The sequence below is a fragment of the Talpa occidentalis genome, unplaced genomic scaffold (assembly GCF_014898055.3).
Source record: "Talpa occidentalis isolate TD23 unplaced genomic scaffold, MPIMG_talOcc4v2.1 talOcc4.2, whole genome shotgun sequence".
Classification (NCBI taxonomy): Eukaryota; Metazoa; Chordata; class Mammalia; order Eulipotyphla; family Talpidae; genus Talpa; species Talpa occidentalis.
The window spans coordinates 36,793,863-36,810,600 of NW_023602073.1; the positions used below are offsets into that span (position 1 = coordinate 36,793,863).

General features: G+C 47.7%; 1 long non-coding RNA gene across 1 annotated transcript; it reads right to left on the reverse strand.

The window, feature by feature from the left end:
- Positions 1-5,686: 5,686 nt before the first annotated feature.
- On the reverse strand, positions 5,687-15,240 carry LOC119252038 (uncharacterized). Its single transcript, XR_005126703.2, has 3 exons — positions 14,495-15,240; positions 6,719-6,922; positions 5,687-6,071 (listed from the first exon to the last, which is right to left on the reverse strand). It is a non-coding gene; the product is annotated as an uncharacterized LOC119252038 (long non-coding RNA).
- Between the last annotated feature and the right edge of the window lie 1,498 nt (positions 15,241-16,738).

Consider the following 16,738-nt stretch of genomic DNA (forward strand, 5'->3'; position numbering starts at 1 on the left):
GTCAATAGATAAAAAAAACAAACCTTACACTAAAACTTATGATTTCAGCTAGACAATTACCTAAGACAGTGGATAGCCGCCAGTACATCCCTATCAGCTAAAGCTTAAGCAAGAAAAGACTTTCCTTATTCTCATGGCCTTCAGCGGCACCGGCTGCTACTCAGTTATCAGAACTTTTTCTACCTAGAAACTTAACACAGTTAACTTCATTTTAAAACTTTCTAAGAAACTTCTAAATAAAAAGGAACTTCTAAAAAAGCAAAAGAAGGACTTACTATAATAGTTGTGCTGGTTTGCTTGTCAGATATGTACAATAAATTGTCTCCCATTGTCAAGTGGGTCAAATTGTTTAATAACTAATTTCTAAACAGACAATTTTCCACACCATCCACCCACAGTCTGCTGACACGTACAATCCACTGCCCAATATACTCTCTAATAAATTTTTCTCTCTCTATGACCAAGAAAAAAACGAAGGGATGCCAGATCTTCAGCCCCACGGTGTGAGGCCCTTTCTCTTTGCTGCTTGTCAGTATCCTATCCGGCTGGGGCAACAAGACCCCCTGCAGCAAATAAGCAAGAGCAGGACCCCTGTAAGAATCTCTCCAGGGAGGGAGAACAATGAATCAGTTTCTCAGCTACCTGGGGTTTCCTCATGCAGGCTTGTCTCCCACCAGCAACCCTATGACACTTTCATTATTGAGGAATCCCAACTCCAATCCTTCAGAGGAATGACATTTTAGGAGCCTTCAAGGAGAAGCAGATGTTTCTCTAGTGAAGAAGGCAGAGAAAGATGGTCCAGGCAAAGGGACCAGCATATACTAAGGGACGAGAAGGCCTAGAAAAGAATGAACATTTAGGAAGTGTCTAGAGGTCAGCTAAATTAGAGGGTTCCCAGGTAGTGCATGGCAGGGCGTGATGGGAACACACTGGCCATGGAGGGCCAGGTCAAGTCCAGATGTGAAAAGTGAAGGAATCCCTTTGTTACAGGAGGACGAGGGGTACCCCAGGACCTCCAAACCTGTCTGCTCTAAATAGGTTCTGCCACCCAGCACATCAAGACAAAACGTACTCCAGTGCATAAAAGCTTCAATGGAAAACAACTTTATTTTTTTTTTTTAAAGATTTATTTATTTATCTATTTATACAAGCACTGGGTACAGTCAGAAGCGCGAGAGGGTGAGAGAATTCACCAGAGCCAGAGCAGGGAGCAGAACAGGCAGACTGACCAAGTACACTGCTGAGGGGAGCAGCGGGCGGCAGGAGAGGTCTGCGGGCCATGCGGGACCCTCCTCCGGTGACCGGGAGCAACCGGGGATCGAACCAGGCACTGCAAAGGCTGCAGGCAGCTTCGCAACCCAGCGCTCAACCGCTGCTCCACCGGGGAGGCCCTGAAAAACAACTTTAATACAATTAGTGTGCAATAAAGAGAAGAAAAACAGGAAGAATACAGTTTCCAAATCAAGCACCAAAACTACCACCCATGCGCTTGTGGGTAAATGCCCAGGCAAACAGAGTTAGCTCAAAACAGGACGCAAGTCTAAGGCATTTCCTGGTGGGGGCCCATAGGAAAGGGGCAAAAGGGGCCAGGAAAGTCTAGAAGGAAAAGAGCAAAATCAGGGCTTCCCCGTGGCGCAGCGGGCTGAGCGCAGGGCTGTGAAACTGTCTGCAGCCTCTGCGGTGTGGGTTCAATTCTGGCAGGCCAGGGAGATACCCACATGGCGCGGCAGACTTCTCCTGCATCGCCCGCTGCTCCCCTCAGCAGTGTCTTTGGTCCTTCTGCCTTTTCTGCTCCCCACTCTGTCTCTGGTGAATTCTCTCACCCTCCCCTGCACCTGGCCTATACCCCAGATCTTGCATAAAAATAAAATAAAAAACAAATAAATAAATAAATAAAAAGAAACAAGCAAAATCAAAATCAAAACCCAAATCAATATAAAGGCTGCCGGTGTCAGCCTCCCCACAGGTCTCTTCCCCACATCTCTGTCTCTTTCAATTGTCTCCTTCCATGTCCCCAAAGTTCCTGATACAAGCCCAGGCCAAGGAGCAAGTACAGCTTCTTCACGTGTCTCCTGCTCACTGTCTCCTCCAGGTGCTGGTCTTGGTATCCCCTTCCTTCCTTCTCCTGCCTTCTCTTGCTCCCCGTCCCTGCTCAGCTCCACACTTCCATGACAGGGCAAGTGAGACACAGGGCAAGCTAGAAATTAGGCAGTTTTAGGGACAGTGCAGGAGGGGACCTCTGAAGAATTTAGGGATTTTCTCCTCATTAAACTTTTTCTTTCTCAAAACAAACCTGCCTCTTCTTGCTTGCTTGCCTGAGAGTCTGCGAAGTTCCTGCTGTGGCTTCGTGAGACACCAACCCGTGGGGGTCTAGTGGCTGGGACTCAGTGCTGCACCTGCAGCCTGGGATCTGTTCCAGGCTGGAAGACTAGGCCTGACAATTCCGGTATCACAAGGAACCTGGAAACTCCCCTTTCCTGGGGATTGCCTTGTTACACCTTCAGCTCTAAAATCATTCCTGTGTATTGGCAGCAAGGTAGTTTCTCCCTGTTTGGATAATATTAAGTATTCACCTGCAGGAGGGTGGGGGAAGAACTTTCAACAATGCTTAAGAGAAACCCACACCTTGACCATTCTCTCTGCTATCTGATGAGCACTAAATTAATTTCCATATGAACGCATGATGTGGAGGTAAGACACAGAAACACGAATTACAAGAGACACTGCCAGCTCTTATTAAATTTCCCAGAAACACAGTGTGTGCATTAATTAGTCTAAAGCACCTGGAATCTAATGCAAGAGAGATTTACAGGGAGCAGCTGTACAGAGATGGATTAACCCCAGAAATAGGTTTGGCTCTGAGGCTGATGTTTTCTTTTCCTCTCTGAATGGAACAAGATAAGATACATTACTTACAAAATGTAACCATTTCTGGCAGTTTTACCTCTGGTTCCTGCCTCCTACCCCCACCCCAAGTGCTGCCAGTCACAGAGACTGGTTCTGAACACAAACCCCAAAGTTAACTATTAGCCGCCTGGGGCCTCTTCAGCTCAAGCCCCAGAGATGCTTGCGGGTGAATTGTGCAAATCTGGGGGGAAATGCCAGTTCCTGATCCTCTCAGGCTTGGCCCTGTTTTCTGTCAATCCAGCTTTGCATGAGGAATTGAAGAATTTCCCATATGGCCGAAGGCACCAAGGCACCATCACTACTGGGCTTAATCCTAATGCATTTTTTAAGTCCCCCTTTTTTAACCAGGCGCCAAGGAGAAAGGATCAACTTGAAAAAATTCTGAACAGGCACCAAGGAAGCAAGAGGCATGAATGCCACTTTCTTTGAAAGGCTGAGGCACTGGGAGTAGAAGAGTTGTCATAAAATGCAGGCTAGAGCTCCAGACCCCCTGGGCTGTGACTGCGGCCAAGGCCAGTGTGGCACCCTCAGGACAGTTGTGACCTGCCTCTTTATGCTCCTGTGGAGAGTTCAGCAGGTGTGATGGGATTTTTTGGAGTTAGTGGGTTTGGAGTGCGGGGTCCTTGGGCTCACTCTGGGAAAGGTTTCACCAGAGCTCCCGTTTCAGCAATACGCGATGAGTTTCCCAGGCAAGTTCCTCCACGAGAACAGAGACATTGGTTATATTTCAAAAGCAGGTTTGTTAGGGAAAGGACAGAAGAATAAAGGACACTTGCATAGACACAAGCAGGCAGGAAGAGCTGCCCTGAAAGGGACAGGTTGGCTAAGAGAGGCCTGCATGTTTGCAGGCAGGTGGCCTTGAGGAGAGCGGCCTCCGCTGAAGGAGGTCAATGAGGGGAAGTACAGGTCACGGGCAGGTAGGGAGCTGCTGCCCTGCAGAGGGAGAGGGTTGGTAAAAAGAAGCACCTGCATAGGCACAGAAGGCCGAGAGATTGCTCCCAGAGCCTGTGCAGAGACTGCACTGATAAAGTCTTCTCTTGTTTGGGAGGGGCTCACTCCTTGTGAGCCTTAGGTTAGTTGCTTATTTTTTTTTTAGATCTATTTATTTATGCATACAAGAGCTGGGGTACAGGCCAGAGGTGTGGGGGGTGAGAGGTTTCACCAGAAACAGAGTGGGGAGCAGAACAGGCAGACTGACTGAAATACACTGCTGAGGGGAGCAGCGGGCGAGTCAGGAGAGGTCTACTGCGCCATGTGGGTTGCTCCCTGGCTGGGGATGGAACTCGTCCTGCAGTGGCTGCAGATAGCTTCATAGGTTGCATCTTAACCCCTTGTGCCACCAGGGAGGCCCATTTGCTCATTTTGGATAACTATGTAGAATCTGAAAAGGACAGGAGATTCCACAATGGACTTGATCTCCATATCTTTACCCTTGAACCTTTGCTCTGGACACTGCCTACAGCAGCTTGATACCTGCTTGGATCTTATGCTTTGTAATTTGGGCTTTGGCACCTAAGGATCTTGGTTTCCATAGCTGTGTCAACAGCTATGCTAATCTCTTCTACCCCCAATTCCTGTGTGAGCCAGGTTGCTGGTCTTGTGGGGCCGCCTTTGCAGTTTTGCTATTCCTGTCCTCCATCAGGTGTATACCATGTGAACAGTCTTGTTCTGGAAAGAACAGACTTATTTTGCTGTAATCTTGCTGAGTGATCATGGGCAAGTCACTGAACCCCACATTTTCCTCCACTGTTCAACAGAGAGGTAGAGTGGCATGATCTCCAATATCCGCATAATGTTAAGATCCTATTATTTTACTAACAGCAACCTTATGCTTTCACATTGTGGTGGACATGGTGATGGGCCTCCCAGATGGTCCTTCTGTAACAGGGAGCTTCCCAGGAAAAGGGGAAGTGCCAGATTCCCTGCCCCACCCAAGGGAGGTTATAGCTGATCAGGGAAGAGAAGAAGCTGAAGAGGAGACTGGAGAAGGAAGGAAGCAGGATGGAGAGCCAGAAGGAGACCTAGAGGAGGCACATGGAGTGAAGAGACATGTGAAGAAGCTGTGCTTGATGTTTGGTCCTAGACGGACTGAAACAGATGTGGGTGAGAGACCAATGGCAGCATTGATCTTGATTTTGATTTTGCACTTTTCCTCCAGACTTGTCTGGCTGTTTCTGACCCTTTTCTATGGGTCCCCACCAGAAGGTGCTTTAGACTTGTGGCAGACTTTTGGGCCTCAGTGGCCCTGCTTTGGTTCAACCCAGTTTGGCTGGGCATTCACCCATGAGGGCATGGGTAACTTTAGGTGCTTGATTTGGAAACTATATACTTTGTCTTTTCTGTACTGCACACTAATTGTATTAAAGTTACTTTCCATTAAAGGTCTTGTATGTTTTGTCTTGGTGTGGCAGACGGCAGAACGTATTTAGAATGGGCAGGTTTGGGGGTTCTGGGGTGTCCCTCTCTTGCCCTGTAACACTTCAGTGAAGACCTTATTGTCCAGAGTTGGAAAGTGTCACCAGGAAAAATTGCCTCAAATTGCCTAAAGCTATATACCAGAGTCAGTGATGCTCCTCAGTTCCGCCTGAATAAGCAGCCTTCCTGCTAAGCCCCTTCATGGAGTCAGCTTCCGAGAAAGCCCAGCCTGTCAAGGTCACTCCATAGAGTTGTACAGTTTGAGCCTCTGACTGCACGTCCCCCCAGCCTTCCTCCCTCATTGTAGAGGAAATGAAGTCTCAGATAATGACTTGCCAAGTTCATTCTATAAGCAAGGCTGGGACTAAGTCTTCAGTTTCCCACATCTCAACCAAGTCCTCCTATCATTACTCACTGATTTCCTCAACTTAAACCACTTTTCTTTGCATATGGAGAGAGAGAGATGTGTAGACAGAGAGATAAATAGAGTCATCCATCCATCTCCTCTGCGAGGAAGAATAATAAGCAAATGCATGCATTCATGAGCTCATTGCCTCTACTTTATATAAATAAACCATTGGCTTTTGTTTGAGGGAATTTTTTTATGTCCTTGAGAAGCCATATCACATAAAGACAATAAGCTGTGGCTCAGGAACCAGGAAAGGCTTCTTATTCTCAGATTCTCATTCTTGTGCTGCAAATATGCTGCCATTTGAGAGTAGGATTTTTTCAGAATCCAAGACTGATGGCTGGGGGATAAGAGTGGGGAAGGGTAATCATGTTATGAAATGATGGTTCCACAAAGATTGATGTCATTGGGGAAAGCAGTGTGAAGGAGAAATAGGAATTTCTGTATACACACACATATTTGTATATATTTATATACATATATTTATATATACACATTTATATTTTATATATGTATTTTTAGCAATATCTTGTGGTCAAAATTATTTCATAAACATTTGATAATAATAATAACTCTCAATGGTTTCAGTTATTCTCACAAAGAGTGGATGACTTGAGGGGTGGGGGAGGGATGGGCAAGATACAGAGCATACTCACAGCACCTCGTTGCCAAGCTAGTGTATTTTGAGTGCCACTCAGTGAGGTAGAGGTGATGAAACTTGTTGCACCAGGCATGTGTTTTTGAAAAACATGCTCTCTATGAAAAAGCTAAGGGACGACATTCTTTAACCAAAGCACTGAACACTGTCTGCTACAGCACCTGTTTTCTTGTTTGGGTTAAATCACTCCAGGTGATTTAAGTCAGACCAGCTCCTTCATTTCATAGGTGAACAAAAACAGAAACCCTGAGAAGAAAACAGCTTTTGCAGGTCGGCCAAAGAGTGACTGATTTAACAAAAGCAAACAATTCCAAATTGGAAATACATACCTGGTCCGTGGTCTGGAGAGCACCCTCTTCTGTTTCAAGAGCCCAGGGTGCATGGGTGGGGAGGAGAGCAAAAGCCAGCTGCCGCTAGGCTCCCCGCCATGTGCACTGGCATCGGGACTGCCCCATGCAGGCTGCAGGCTCCAGCCAAGAGTGGCCTGCAGCATGGTCAGCAGGTTGTCCAAGGACGGTCATGGAAGTCACGTCCTAAGAAAGGAGCCAGAAAGCAAGAATTAAGCATTTCCAGTTTTATAACTAAATAGCATTCCAAGGTACTATCAACTATAAATCAAATGTGATGTTAAAAAGGAAAAGAAACGAATCACCTAAATGGAAATAACTGTCTCCGATCAAAATATCTTGCAATTAAATATCCATTTCTTCTCTAAGTTCTAATTTTCTCTTAGGAGAAGTCAATGTTTTTGCAGTGACAGTCCAAAGTCATGAGGAGAACAGTGTGAGGTTTTATCCCTGGCACTGAACATTTTAAAGGTATATGTTTTTAATAACGCTTTAAACTGAAATATATCTTATTTATAATCAAGTGCATGAAAATTGGTTTTTACGTTTTATAAACCTGATAACCACTGCCCCGCTGACCAAGACCAAGAGGACATTTCCTGCTCCCTAGAAGCTTCCTGGAGTGCTTGGATATCTAAATAACATTAAAATATTACGAAAATGGAAACCTCCACCATCCGGGTGGCTAGCTCATCCCAAACCTGGCATTATCCTGAAGACAGGCCTCCTAAGACATTCAGGCACCCGAGCTCAGAACGCCCCACCCACTGCCTTCTCAAAACAGGACCATGCCTTGAGAACATCTTATTGACAAGGTAAAGGAAGGCTAAGGCCTAGGGTAAGGCAAAACTTTATTCTTTGCTCCCTCTAAGGAGCCATGTGGAATGGGGGATTGCCGCAGACCAGCTTTCAGCAAAATGTCAGGTCTGAAGTCCTTGAAAGGAAAAGACGGTCTAGGTGCAGCGAAAAGGACTGAGGGGAAGGGGATGAGGCAGTGAGGAGACACTGACACTGGATGAGGTGCAAGTATCTTCTGCCGAGAGACTCAGCAGTTTCTTTATACTTTTTTAGCAAGCCGTGAGATGACAATATCATGTGCATAGAAACAAAGCAGAAACAATCAGTGCATCCTTTTTTCCATAGACTTTTGGCCACTATGTGCTCTCAGTAAGAAGGCAACCTTCAAGGTTAATAAAAAACTAAGCCTTACACTAAAACTCATTGTTTCAGTTAAACAATAACCTAAGACAGTGGATAGCCGCCAGGACACCCCTATCAGCTAAAGCCTAAGCAAGAAAAGACTTTTCTTATTCGCATGGCCTTCAGCCAGGGGACCGGCTGCTACTCAACTATCAGAACTTTTTCTACCTAGAAACTCCTTAACTCAAATAGCTTCATTAAAAAACTTTCCCAAGAAGCTTCAAGAGAAGGCAAAAGAAGGACCTACTATAATTGTTGTGCTGGATTGCTTGTCAGGCATGTACAATAAATTGTCTCCCATTGTCAAGTGGGCCAAATTGTTTAATAACTAATTTCTAAACAGATAATTTTCCGTGCTGTTCACTTACAATATGCTGATACGTGTAATTTATTGCCTAATATACTTTCTGATAAATTTTTCTCTTTTTGTGACCAAGAACAACAAGCAAAGGGTTGTTAAATCTTCAGCCCCACGGTGTGAGGCCCTTTTTCTTAGCTGCTTGCTAGTACCTTATCTGACTGGGCCAAAAAGGCCCCCTGCAGCCGGGGATGGTGAGAACCTGAGGTTTAAGGAAAACCCGGCGTTTGGGGATGACCTGATAGTTTGTCTTATAAGTTATGGTTTTCAATAAAGAATATTGAACTTAAAAGAGTGTTCATCAGTTTGTTTAATCGCCACTGGGTGGTAGAAACATACATCTTGAAGTTGAAAAACGATGCTTCTGGTGTGTTTAAGTCCCTAAACTGATGTTTGCAGGAAGTTTGCCTTTTCTTTCTTCTGGATTGTAGAATCAAGTGCCAGGTATCAACTTCCATTCCATTTTTTTTTTCCCCAGTGGGAAATTTTCTTCAATTCTCAAGTCAGGATTTACTAATATTTGAAGCTGCTGTCACCTGATGATTTTGGAACGGATTTCCCCAACCTTCTTCATTCCAGTACACATTTCAAAATCCTTCATACTTAGAATCTTCACCCTGAAGATTTCTTCTGTGAGGGGTGTGAAATAGAAAGTTGTGGGCCTCCCTGGTGGTGCAGTGGGTGGAACACTGCACTGTGAAGCTGTCCGCAGCCTCTGCAGTGTGGGTTCGATTCCCGGCCGCCCAGGGAGAAACCCACATGGCACGGCAGACCTCTCCTGCCTCTCCCGCTGCTGCCCTCAGCAGTGTCTTCTGTCTGTCTGCCTGTTCTTCTCCCTGCTCTGTCTCTGGTGAATTCTTTCACCCTCCCATGCCTCTGACTACACTCCAGTTCTTATATAAATAAAAAAAAATCTTTAAAAAGAAATAGAAAGTTGCCTATATTTTCCAAAATTCAAATCCTAGTTCATAAAAGGGCTTCAATCACTTTCCCCACCTCTCAAAAACACTGTCTCAATTCCTTCCCAGTGCACGTTCTAGTTGGGAACTGAACCAAACTATATTAAGGACAATTATAAATAAAAGACTTGAAACTGTGGATCAGAGGGAGGGATAGTGGAGGAAAGAGAATTGTAAATAGATGCCATCATTCCTCATAGGGCCCAAATCAGCCTTTGGAACAAATAAGCCAATTTAATTCCTCTTGTTATCTCTCATAAGTGAGAATTTTGAGGAAATACCAAATGCCTGAGAGTTTAGGACATTTTTTTTCTTTTTCTCCAAGTGGGAGTTGGAGTTATGTGATTTCAGCAAGGTTGGAGGATGGTGTGTGAGGATAGCAAGAGGTTCCAGTGGAGCTCAGACTGAAGTCCAGCCCTTGCTATGCAACTAGTGGGCTCTGCTCATGCCTTGACACTTGTTTTGACAAGGTAAAACTTCTATTTACTTCTATAGAGATGGGTTTGCTTTCTGGCTTCAGGAAAAAAAGATTGTTATGTGTAGATGTCTAAAGCGAGAAATACCACCTTGGCCCAAAGATCTATTTATTGTCTCATTATTTGTACTCCCATTTTTACTACGTTTCTCTAATTATATAATGTAAATATCACACATTCATTGTGAACAACTCAAACCATTTATAAAATATGAAACTTTTGAAATATAAAAATATAATAAAAATTATCTTGTCATCTTACCATAATAATAAGCATTAATATTTTCGTGACATTTTTGCATGCATCTCTTTACATATCTATGTGTTTTTACATAAACAGCATTTAGCATAAATGATAATTTTCCTGGGATATCTTTCCACACCCATGTCAGCAGATTTATCCCCATCTCCATTTTCCCCAAGTAACACACGTATCTTAGCCAGAAAAAAACTTGAGGTTTTGCATGCAAATAGTTTATTTGGGTTCATTACCACGGGAACAGGAAACATAAAGCAGGGAGTGGAAGAAAAGTTGATACCAGGGTGCTTTACTGACCTGGGTACTGCCATGGGCAACTGGGGTTCAATCTCCCTGGGGCCCTCGAAGGAGCTAATTCTGTGGAATACAGAAAATTATCCACCGATGGAAGGAAAGATGGAGGGACCTATTAACTCGCTGATTTCTATCTCCCATAGATCGAGGGTCGCCACATGGGCTATTAATTCCCTCTCCTAGGTTGTACATGAGTGAGCAGGTGCCAGACCAGTGCAGCAGTCATCTCACAGAATGGCTTCAGAAAGGACCTGAGGCAGCAAGTGACACATAAGGTGCAACTGGACTAAGGTGGTGGAAGGTTATACCTGCATGAAACTGCTCACTATGAAACAATAAACTATAGCAGTAAAAAGGTGAACTGAAGGGATAGAAGACATGAGGCCTGAGAAATGTCCCATACAGTCTACTCCTTACACCACTCAGATCTATTCACGCACTCTGTGGAGTCCAGTCAGTCACAGTCTTTGATGTGGTGGCCAGTGACAAGCTCTACAAAAGACTCTGTTAATGGACCAAACCTCCACAGATGCATGTGGTCACAACACCATTATTAATGTGCTTTGTCTCTTTCCCACACAGTCATTCCAGATTCCACTCTCCCTGGAGCAAACCTATATTCTTCATCCCTGCAGAGTGGGAGACTGAGTCCCTCACCCCCATCAGGACATGGTTGCTGCATGGCCCGTTTGTATTTCTACTTGGCAAGAAGCCCCAGTTCTCCAGAGTTTCTACACATGCTCCTTTCTTACTCCATTGTGCAGCAGCAACCCTAGCTCCTCATAGTAATCAGGGTCAATTATTCCGAAAACGATCACAATAGAGTTCATTATGGCTCACTGGCTCAAGGAATATAAATGCTTAGGCAGTAGATATAACATCAAATCCAGCAGAACCTTGCTGGTACAAATATGCCTCCCAACCTCCCACCTCACGTCCCTGGAGAGCCTCTAATCTAATAGGGTGAAGGTGTGGGGTGAAAAGTATAAATTCCTCCAGTGCATCATTAGGAGTAATGGTGAGAGTGGCTGATCCTTCTTCACCTCTTAGTTGCAGGATCCATGCTTTCTCAATATTGGAACACAGATTATATATTGGCCATTACTTCAATGTGTATAGCACATGTTGAAAGCTGTCTTCCACCATCTCAGAGTGTTTTGCCCAAGATAAAATGTTAAAAGTTTTTAATGTCTCTCCTCCTTCAATTATGCTGTCAACTTCCAGGTGACATGCTGTGTGGTAGAATCAGTGATTCCTGCAGACACGCTGCCAATGTCATACTTACTTCACCATAAAATGTGCCCCTTATCAGAGGCAATGTTATATAGGCTCTATGCTGGTGAATCAGGCAATCTGTTGGCTCTTGAAAGGAGATGCTGGCAGTCAGGGAAGGGAATCTTACATCCAGAATGGATGTCAATTCTTGAGGCATGTCTTAATACATGCACTCTCGAGAGAATTCATACACAGAGGAGAGGTCTGCGCGCCATGTGGGACCCTCCTCTGGTGGCCGGGGAAATCGAACCGGCTGCTGAGTGAAGAGAACAAATCACTCTCCATAACAGAGTAAACTGAGTGAAGAAATCCACCTGTTACCATGTTGCTGTCTGGTCTACTTAAGTGATGTTATCACAGCAAGAGCTTGACTGTGATTTCTTTGACTGGAAATCTGGGCATTCGTGAGTGAAAGTGACTGATGAATCACCCATGATGAGAAGAAACTCATGCTACTGGACTCAGGTATGATTAAATCACCCTTGATCTCGATTTCTATGACTTTCAGGGACTGTTGAATAAGCCCTGGGGTGACCAACGAGAGAGGCTGAGTGTTATCCACACAAAGGGGACATGATCTGTGGTAGGTGCTCTCTGAGGTGAGAACTAACATGAGACACAAAGGTCTTAAACCCTGTGTCCACTCCCATGGACAAAAATGCCTCATTTCCTAACTTCCTTTGACGTTCATCTTCTCATCTTTCTCCTTTTCAGCACTGAATCATTCAGAATGTCACAAACCACTGCCAGGAGTCTATTTTATAGCCGTAACGGAGGGAGGTCAACATTGCCACCATTCAAATTAAGTCATCAGGGCACTGCCTGCAGCTCTTGCCACTCCTCACTGTCTCATTGGGTGCTCCTGGGTGAGGCTATTTAATGAAATTGTAGCCCTGGATATCCCATTACATCTCTAATCTTAATATCTTCCTCCTAAAACATATGTTCTTATAAATGGATGTCCTAACATGGACTGATATAGACATTAACAATGATTTCTTGATTATACTTATGTAATGACCTATGGCTGATTTGATAGATATTGCTCATTTACAAAACCCTACTGTTTAACTAAAATTCAATATCCCCAATTTTTTTTTCCTTTGGGCATAGGGATAAGAGGATTCAGCAGAGACAGAGTGGGAAGCAGAACAGGTAGATTTACTGAAATACACTGTTAAGGGGAGCATCTGGTGAGATAGGAGAAGTCTGCTGAGCCCTAGCAGGTTCAGCTCCCTGAGCTGGCCTAGATTCAGGCCTCAGTGGTGACAGCGCTGAGACTTCACCTGTAGGACACCAGGGAGGCCCAACAAACCAAATTTTCCTTACACCTACCATGTGTACTACCTCTATTGTGTACTTGGGAAGATCCCAGGTCACCACTTATTTGGTTCCTGCTCTGTAAAACGCCCAGGTAGAATTCAGAACAGAGGCAGCAGACATGTGAAGGAATCAGGGCCTGAGGGGCCTGGGCAGTGAGTGGTTTGGCTAAAGGGTTTACACTAGTTGTAGATCTTCTGCATAGGCCATAGCAAGAAGGAGGCCAGCACTATGACAGAACTGGACGCAAAAGGAGTGAAAAAATTTGGGTGATACAAAACAAACTTTATTAGTATTTCTATAATGAACAAGAAACCCTGGAGGAAATAAAATGAAAAAAACGTGAAATCAATTAGGAAACAAAGATTTTTGAATTACAAGAGGAGGGCCAGGTGTCAGTGGGTGGAGGGTTAGTAGAAGTTAAAGGAGGATATGTGGCTAGAGAGGTGGGTGAGGAGAGGTTTGGGGTCAGCGGTGCTTAGTCAGCACCAGAGGTGGGCAGGCAGGACAGGGGTCAGGGAATGGGACCCTAGAGGAATGGCATCAGGTGAGCACCCTCTGCATATGTTGTTCCAGAGCAACAGGAGAGCCCAGCAGGCCTGCTGGGTCAGACAGACAATGCCCAGGGTACTGTAGCTGTTCCTGGGCACTCTGAGCTCACTAAACGCCTACATAGCCTGAAACCCTCCAGATTCCAGCAGGATGTCCCCAGGCTGCTGAGCTAATACCAGCCCTGCTGGGGAAACCAGTCCAGGACCTGCAACCTGTGGGACAACCTGCTGGGCATAAGCACACACCACCTGTTTGTGGGGAGCCAGGCCCTAGCCAGGCCCCAGCAGGGCAGCTGGCAGTGGTGTGTTTACACCAGCCCCACCGCGGGAGACAGGTAGAGGCCAGGATGCTTCAGGAGCTGCCCAGTGTGGGCAGTTCACACCCCACCCATTCTGGGGAAGCCAAGACTGGCGCAGGATCCCAAAGACTTCTTTGAGGATTTTGAGATAACAGGAGTGCTGCAGGAGGAACCAGACAATGACCAGGATGCTGCACCCCATGGGGACAGTGCTGAGCTCACTCCACCCTGCTGGAACAGCCAGGCCCTGGCCAGGAGAATGCAGCCTATGCAAGAGCGTCCTGAGCTCGAACCCCACCTGTGGGAGGAAGCCACCTCTGGCCAACATCCTGCAGGTTCAAGTGAGGGTGCGAAGGCAGCAGCAGCCCTGCCTGGGGAACCAGCCCCTGCAGGGATCCTGCAGCACAAGCAGAGACAACCCCGGTGTCTGCTTCTCTCCAATCAGCAACTTGGCTGGGCTCTGGCCTGTCCCATGGGCTGCAGGGGAGCCCGACTGTACTCCTTGAGAAGCGGCTACAGATGCAAGAGGACAGGCCATCAGCCACACGCCAGATTGCCACTTGCCTTTTCAAACAGACCACATGCTAGAGCCCTGAGCAGGGACCACCCTAAAATAGGGGGCCCTTGGGATTCTGTTCCTCAAATGAGGCAGTTGCAGATGCCAGGTCAGACTGCTCGTGGTCCAAATCTAGCCCGTGTGGTCTCCTCCAAGGGCCACCTGACCCTACCCCGCCCAGCCGGGCCCATGCACCAGCCTGGGCCACTCACCCTCGGACGGCTCCTCCAGGGATTTCGGGTACTGCAGCCAGTTCCTTTGGACATGTGCCCCAATCTCAAAGTTGCAGGTGCACTTCAACCTGGGCTCTGTGCTGGGACAGATCCCACACTGGGCTGTGGGAGGACAGTCGGGGAATTGCACTCTCTGGATCTCTTCACCTTCCTGGACACAAAAGACCTCCTGGGAGTAAACAGACGCACCTGCTGGGTAGCAACCAGCTGGGGCAAGAGGGAGCAGCCATGACGGTTTGGGTCCCACCACCAGCCAGGCTGGTTCTGGTGTAGACATGAGCAGACTCCTGGGTGGGCCAGACCCTCCTTCCTGGAGCACGCACACACTCACTCTCACCGCACGCACACCCGCACTCACAGGGGGAAGGGAGGGGTGGGGGCATCAGAGCCCTGGCGTGGTCTGACCTGTCCCCAGGGCCCCCCTAGTTACCTCAGGGGCAGTGCTGGTGCTGGCCCGAGGCGTACGCACAGGCTCCTCATGCCTTTCGGCAGAGTGTGACACGAGTTTCGTGGACCTTTTTTGGGTCCACTGCGGGGAGACCTGGGCAAACAGCAAGAAAACGTGGGGCCGGGTCCAGGCCCACCAGGCAAGTGAGCTGGGTCAGGTTTGGTTCAGAACCAACTGCCTGGGGACCAGGGTTCCGAGGTCATGTGTGCCCTGTCATCTCGTGGAGGTGATGTCACTTCCTGGGTCCCCTTCCCTGGACTTCCTGCTCAGACAGATGTCCCCCCCCCGCTCCCCCCCAGCCCGCCACATGGCTACCTGGGCCACTTCCTGTTGGCCCTCCATACCAGGCTCTTCTCACAACACTGACAGCAGCACAGCCTCCCAGAGACCTTGGATGGAGCCATGCAGCCAGGGACAACCTGGGGACCCAGGTCTCTGGCTGCTGACCTGGCTCATCCTCCCTGCCAGGGAGCAGGCCCTGCAGCATCGGCAACTCCAGGCTCCTGTCTCCCATGGGCCCAGAGGAGCTCCAGAGTGTGGAGCCTCTCCCTGGGGAGTGGGCCACTCCTCTCTGCTGCCCTTGGAGGGGAGGCTGGTGTCAGGCTCACAGCACTTGGAGGGTCCCACCCGGGGAAGGGCACCTGCACACGCCTCACCCAGGCCTGGCCAGCCCTGCTGGGGGCAGAGACATCTCCCACCCGGGGTGCCTGTCCTCCCACCCAGTGTACCTGTCAGCCCTGCTCCTCTCTGGCCGTGCCCTACAGGGCTTTGCGGGCCCAGTCAAGGTGCCAGGGCCACAGACAGTGCACACCTGCTGGCCACAGATTTCTCAGGGCCCCCAACCTGCTCACACACCTGCCCACCTGCCTGGAGGTTGTATTGACTTGGGACTGGGTTCTGACTGGGACGAGGCCACCCAAGGCAGGGGGTGTCCACTCCAACAGTGACTGATGCCAGCGAGGCCTCTTCTGTCTCCTTCCCTGTCCTCACTGGCTGACTCTCCCTTTCTCTTTCTGTATGTCCCTCTGATGTTCTCTCTCCCCCTCCTGGTCTGTCCTCATCTCACTCTCTGTGTGTGTCCCTGACCCTCTTGGCCTCTCTGTCCCTGCCCCATTCCTCTGTGTCCCTGTCATAGTCTCTCTCTGATCCCCAGTGTGCAGAGGACCAGAGGGAGGGAGGGAGGAGCACAGGGGACTGAGGTGATGGTGCACGGGTGCCTTGGGGAAGGAAACTCTATGGGGACTACACCTGAGGGGGTAGGTGGAAAACAAATAGTCTTTACAAGTGAAAAGTGAAGTTAAAAAATAAAAAAAAGAAGAATATAAAAAAAAATACAATCACGCCTGCAGGATCCTCATCCTGTCTTGGTTTCTGCAGCAGTGGGGGTGTGAACTGTCCACACTGGGCAGTTCCTCAAGCATCCTGGCCTATACCTGTCTCCCGCAGTGGGGCTGTTTTGATCCTGTCTCCTGGAGACAGCATCAAGTTGGGTTTTGTTTTTTGGTACAACCAGTCACTCTGTGTCTTTCTCTTTGGTGAGTTCAATTCATTTCCATGAAGGGTGATGACATGATGACTTTCTACTGCGCTTTTGTCTTTAGTCAAATCCAGGCAAGAAATGTGTGGTAGGGACTCCCCGGTGGCGCAGCGGTTGAGCGCTGGGTTGCAAGGCTGCCCGCAGCCTCTGAAGCATCGGTTCGATCTCTGGCTGCTCCCCGGCCACCGCAGGAGGGTCCCACATGGCGCGCAGACCTCTCCAGCCGCCCGCTGCTCCC